The following is a 5,907-nucleotide window of genomic DNA, read 5'->3' as shown; positions in this document are numbered from 1 at the left end:
TTGGCTGTGTTTCCTGATTTGAAACATGCACATAATATCTGACCTGCATGCTTCATGGGCTACAGTGTTCAAATAAAATGATAGTCGGAAAAGTGGTTTTTAAAACTGTGAAGCCCTGTGCAAACATGAAAGTGTCTTTCAACATGGTACCCACAGACATGGAAATACATGAGTATAACTCTGCCATTGGTGGCCTGAAGCAACAATGAGAATGCTGCATCAAGGTCCAGATTCTGTCTAGCAACAGTGAGGTTTAAGCCTCAGTGCAGACAGCTGGCCAGGACGAGTTTTATCATTGTTAGATCGGTATTATTTCAGTGTATTTTGTGAGTTCTTGACCTCACGTGCCTGAAAACTGCCCGTGCAGGGGAGTTGTTAAAAAGATGCTCTGGCATTTTCACTCTCAGAATTGTACGATGAATGAATCCAGCATAGCCAGTTCTAACCTATTAAGAAATAAATTTGCTATCATTTAAATATGCAAAATTAGAAAAAAAGTCTTCCTTAAACACGTTTTCAAATCATACTGAAAGAGATTTATAATTTGACAAGGATGTGTGAATCTGGGTTCTGATGTTCAGAAGTAGAAATAAAGCAATTTGCAGCCCACGTTGTAAAAACTAGAGCTTCGCATCCCCCATTGGAAAACTGTCCTTTGTCTTTCCTATCACCATAATTAACTAGTTCCTATTCATTAAACAATGAAACAGACAATTAAATAGTAATAATAGTGCTTTAATTATGAAGGTATTGTTATCTGCATAGAATGTGGAAAGGGAGATCACTTTAGCTGCATTTAAAACATTTGCTTGTCTGCTTTTTAAATACAGAAGAAAAAAGTGTTCATAATTTCAGAGCCTCTAACAGGAAAACGGACAGAATCTATACCCTCAGATAGCCATTTCTGATAAACAGGAGTCACATGTATTGATGGAGTAAGCATTGATTAAGACACGTGAATTTGTAAGACACATTCTTAGTATTTTTTCAGGACGCATCTTCAATAGTCCTAAGAACCATCAGCAAGTATTTTTAGACACAAGGATGCATGGTGAAGATGAAAGTCCTGTGCATGATGACTTTCAGAGTTTGTTAAGCACTATGATACTTGGGTTAAATCACTTTAAACCACTCTAACTTGCATTTTCTTTTTTTCTTTGAGTTGAGTATGATTTTGATACTAGAGTTGGCTCTACTATCACTATTTTATGCTTTGATATAACTGAATAAATTATGTCTTCAGTTATACAAAAATAAGCTGAATCTCCAAAGTATATTTTGTTCCTTTACCTGCTAACAATTCTCCACATCTGGGACTTTATTTCTCAGGAAAGAACTTCAGATATAAACTATTGTCTCTCTTACCACAGTTACCTTTCACCTAGTAAAATCCTAACATGGGGACAGCTTTGGCAATTAGAAATGAAAGCTTTGGCAATTGGAAAGGAAAGCTTTCTATTTTATAATTAAATAAAAACTTGGTGTTTGTAAGATCAGCTGAGAGAAAGAAAGAATAGACTCAAAGTCAGGCAAGTAAGTTTATTGAACCTGCTGGCTGCTTCACTACAGACAGAGGAGGCAGCCCTGAGCTTACAAAATGAGGGATTTATATGGGGGAGACAGACTTTGGCGTTGTTTGCTGGTTAATTCTGCCACATATCACCTTGTGACGTTTATGGTGTGGGGGGGTGTAGGGAAAGTTTGTTTATGCTTCCTGCGACCTCCCGCTGTGTGGTTTGGGATGGTTTGTAATTGGGGTTTGCTCATGGCAGCAAGGTCTGATAAGCGAAGTCTGCTGGCTCCACCGTGTCACCTAGATAAGGGCTTAGAAATGTAAAAAGACTTGGGGAAAGGGGAGGTGTGGCATGGAGATGTTTGGCGGGGAGGGTGTCTGTAGTACCAAGAAGGTTTCTGGGGCTGTTTGTCCCTAACAGTGTTTATTAAATGTTACATATTCAGCTACAAAGGAGGTAATATTGTATGCCCATTACATCTAGATCTGAATCTATGCTTTGCCCCTGAGAAGCTCTGTGACCTTGAGGAAGTAATCCTCGGAGTCTCTTTTCTCCATCTGTAAAATGGGGCTACCTTACCAGCTTTGAAAATTACATATAAAACACACAGCATGGATCCAGGCTTAGTGTATCCTTACTAACCTTACTAACCTCACTAACCTCACTTGTTCTCATCATTCCAAATCTCATGGACTTTGTTTTCTATATCGGTAGGCTCCTCGGTGCAATGAACTAGTGAATCCTCCCAGAAGACATAAAGGATCAGTTATTCTTGTTTCATTTTGTTTTTCCCTTGATTACATCCACTTTCGCGTTTCAATATTTCAGAAAATAATGCCATTTCTCCCACACAATCCAAACGGTCTCCAAGGCACTTAACAGGAACTAACCTGGAGTCATTTGATTCATCTGCCTGAGAGTTGGCTCTAGAGTCCAGGTGTCCTGACTTCTAGGCTTGCTATTTCCAAAGCATCCCTTCTCCTTAGGAAAGGAGCAGAAGGCATCCCTTTTTCTCCGTTCCTAAACTGAAAGAAATTGATTTATTTTTAACAGTTAGACATTAAACAATTATTGAAGGTTAAAAATGCAACCACAGATGCCCTTGGGAGTTCATTCCATCTGAGATTTCTCTAAAGGTAGTAATGACATTGTCTTCAGCCTCCTTAGACTTTACTAATCCACAATAAGTTGGCGGCAGAATATCAGTTGGCAAATAGTTAAAGACTTGAACTATGACAAATTTCGATGTAAACCTAAATATCAGAAAAATCTAACATGGATGTGTGAAATTTTAATTTACAAAGTCCACCGCAAGAAAGGTACAATCGCACAATTCAGTGTATACTCAGAACTCTGGATTATATTTTTTACCCTTTGAGTACCCAGTGTGTCTGTCTTTAGACAGCCCTTCAGGCTAATGCTGGATGAGAAGCTCTTCTATAACCCTAAGTAAATAGATCACCTTCTGTCTTTTTAATTTAGAAAATAATGTTTCTTCGTACGTCTGTGTCAAGTTCTTGAATCAGCCTCCCTTTCTCATGGCAAGGAGTAGAATGAACCCAAGAAAACACACCAGCTGTGACCCCAGTATTTTATGAAGAAACCCTTCAGGCTGAAAGGCGAAGAGAACTTGTACCTGACAGTATCCATCCCGATTCCTCACTGGATCAAATAAATACATTGACCTTTAAAGAGCACCGTGATCATTGGAAGTGCAACAATTTACTTTGGACTCTTTTCTGAGTCTTATCAATGAAGAACTGTTTAAATCAATTTAAAGATGAATTTTTTTTGCCAGGGTCATATTGTATTTCATTAATTCACTCTCTAGTATCTTCCTTTGTTAATTAGTAAGCTCAAGAAATCAGAAAGAATTAATATCCTTGCCTTTATTCTAAGTGATTTTCAATGTTATATATTCATAGTTATTCAATTTTATTTTCAACCTATACTCCAGAGTTCACATAAATACCATTTGGCATTTGATTAAAACCTCATCATTATTTCAGTTTATTAGAACAAATGTTTTTTTGACTACCTACTTTAAGGCCATTTTTAGAGAAGATTCCTTCATGAAAAATATATCAGCTGCTTGATTCTCTACTCAGTGAAGACAGACTACCTTTTAAGGAAGGTAGAATAAAAATTCTATTTTTCTACGGCAGATTCTGTGCCAGATGCCTTATATACGTTTTCTTATTTAATTATCCCAGTAAGTTATGTGCTAGGCATGACTATATCCATTTTACAGGTATGAAAACCGAGGTGAAGAAGGTAAAATAACTTACTGAGGATTGTATAGCTGGGGAGTGGCAAGAATGAGGTTGAAGTCACTCTGACTTGCTGTCACATATTGCTCCTGACTACACATAGTCATGCAGACACAGGGTTTTCCCATAATCCAAGAAAGACGGTCACTCACACCATAAGAGAGCAGCAAATCAGTTATCATGACATTTCCAAGGAGGGGAAGATTGCTTATAACTCCAAATAATCAGGGAAATGTCACCGAAGTGGTGGCATTTAGTCAGAATCTTGAAGGACAGGTGGGTTTGGGTCATGTTGGAATAAATGGCACTCCTGGCGGATGGGGTAGGTTAGGCAAGGAAAAGGCATTGGGGAAAGGGAGAAGACAAGTCTGGGAAAAGCGAATAGTCAAATTTGTGGGGAGCAGGGTGCATATGAAAGAAAGTGGAAGGAGATGAGTATGAAAAAGTAGGGCAGGAGACATTGCTGGGTGCCTTCCATACCTGCCTACAGGATTTGTACTTAATGGAGAGCTCTGGAAAGTTTTCAAATAGGAGAATGGCCTGATTGCAGCTGTGTTTTAGGCAGCTTAATCCAGGAATGCTGTGATGGACAGCAGGGGCCAGCTCAGTTAGGAACCAAAAAAGTAGAGCTGGGAAGGTGGGGAGTGAAACCTGCCTTCAATATTCTTGCATCTCCGTGACTATTAGAATTTGGTGATAGCCAATGACGACGACGGCGGGACAGACTCTTGCATTTATATTATGTTCATCTTATTTTATGTGTGTTTAATTCATGGGGTAGAAGATATGTTCTTTTTTTTGTTAGAAGTTGAAATTGGGGTGCTCACGAGATGTCCAAGTGGAGATATCCCAGAGCAGGGAAAACATTCCATAAAGAACTTAGAGGAGAAGTAGAACTGGAGATATGAGAATCGCCTGCCTCAATGCAGAGTTACAGACAAGAGAAATGATGAGAAGCCCGAGGCAGAAAGTCTAGAGCAGAGTATCAAGGTAGAGGTTTAAAGAATAAATTTAAGGAATGCTTAACTTTGGGAGTGGGAGAAAGTCACATGGAGAAAGAGAGGAAGAAACGAAGAAGTGACGAATGCCGTTCATGAGCACCGTCTGCGGAACAGAACCAGAGCTGAACGCCTTATGTCTCATAAATGCAGCAAGCCTCCAAACCAGGTGTGAACCTCAGTTTGCAGATCAGAAAACCGAGGCTCAGAGAAGTTAACTTATCAAAATCTGACAACTGTATGGTAGTGATGGAGCCAAAATTGGAATCTGATGTTCTGATTCTGAAGCCTGTGCTTTTTTTCTGAGTCACAGGTTGTCAAACTTTCTATAAAGGGCACAATAGTAAATATCAATATTTTAGGCTTTAAGAGCTGTGTGGTCTTAGCCGCACCTACTTAATTCTTCTCTTGTGGTGCACAAAGAATCACAGCCCATAGTAAATGGGTGTGGCTGAGTCCAATAAAACTAAATCTGTGCTCACTGAAATATGATTCTATATCATTTTCCTGAGTCACAAAATATTACCTTGTTTTGATCTTTTTCCAACCACTTAAAAATATAAAAGCCATCCTTCGCTTGCAGGGAGTGCAAAAACAGGCGGCAGGCTGGATTTGACCTGTGGGCTGCAAAACAGAAGAGGTGGGTGGGCAAAAAGTCAGAAACGTATCGAACCCCAGAAGTTTATAGTTCCGGACTGGGCATGGTGGCTCGTGCCTGTAATCCCAGCACTTTGGGAGGCTGAGGCTGGTGGATCACTTGAGGTCAGGAGTTTGAGACCAGTGTGGCCACACGGCGAAACCCTGTCTCTACTAAAAATACAAAAATGTGCTGGGCATGGTAGTGGATGCCTGTAATCCCAGCTACTTGGTGGCTGAGGCAAGATAATCACTTGAACCTGGTAGGCAGAGGTTGCAATGAGCTGAGATCGCACCACTGCACTTCGGCCTGGGCAACAGAGTGAGTGAGATTCTGTCTCAAAAACAAAATAAAGTAAAAAGTTTTCAGGTCTGTACCATGAGTGTTGGTTGAATCTTTATCTCATCATATGTAGTGACACAGATTATATTTTAATGTCTTTGTCCTGTTTATGTCCTTGAACCTATAAGAACAAACCTGTTTAATTG

This window comes from Chlorocebus sabaeus, chromosome 13, assembly GCF_047675955.1.
Source record: "Chlorocebus sabaeus isolate Y175 chromosome 13, mChlSab1.0.hap1, whole genome shotgun sequence".
Classification (NCBI taxonomy): domain Eukaryota; kingdom Metazoa; phylum Chordata; class Mammalia; order Primates; family Cercopithecidae; genus Chlorocebus; species Chlorocebus sabaeus.
Note: the sequence above shows the minus strand (reverse complement) of the source record.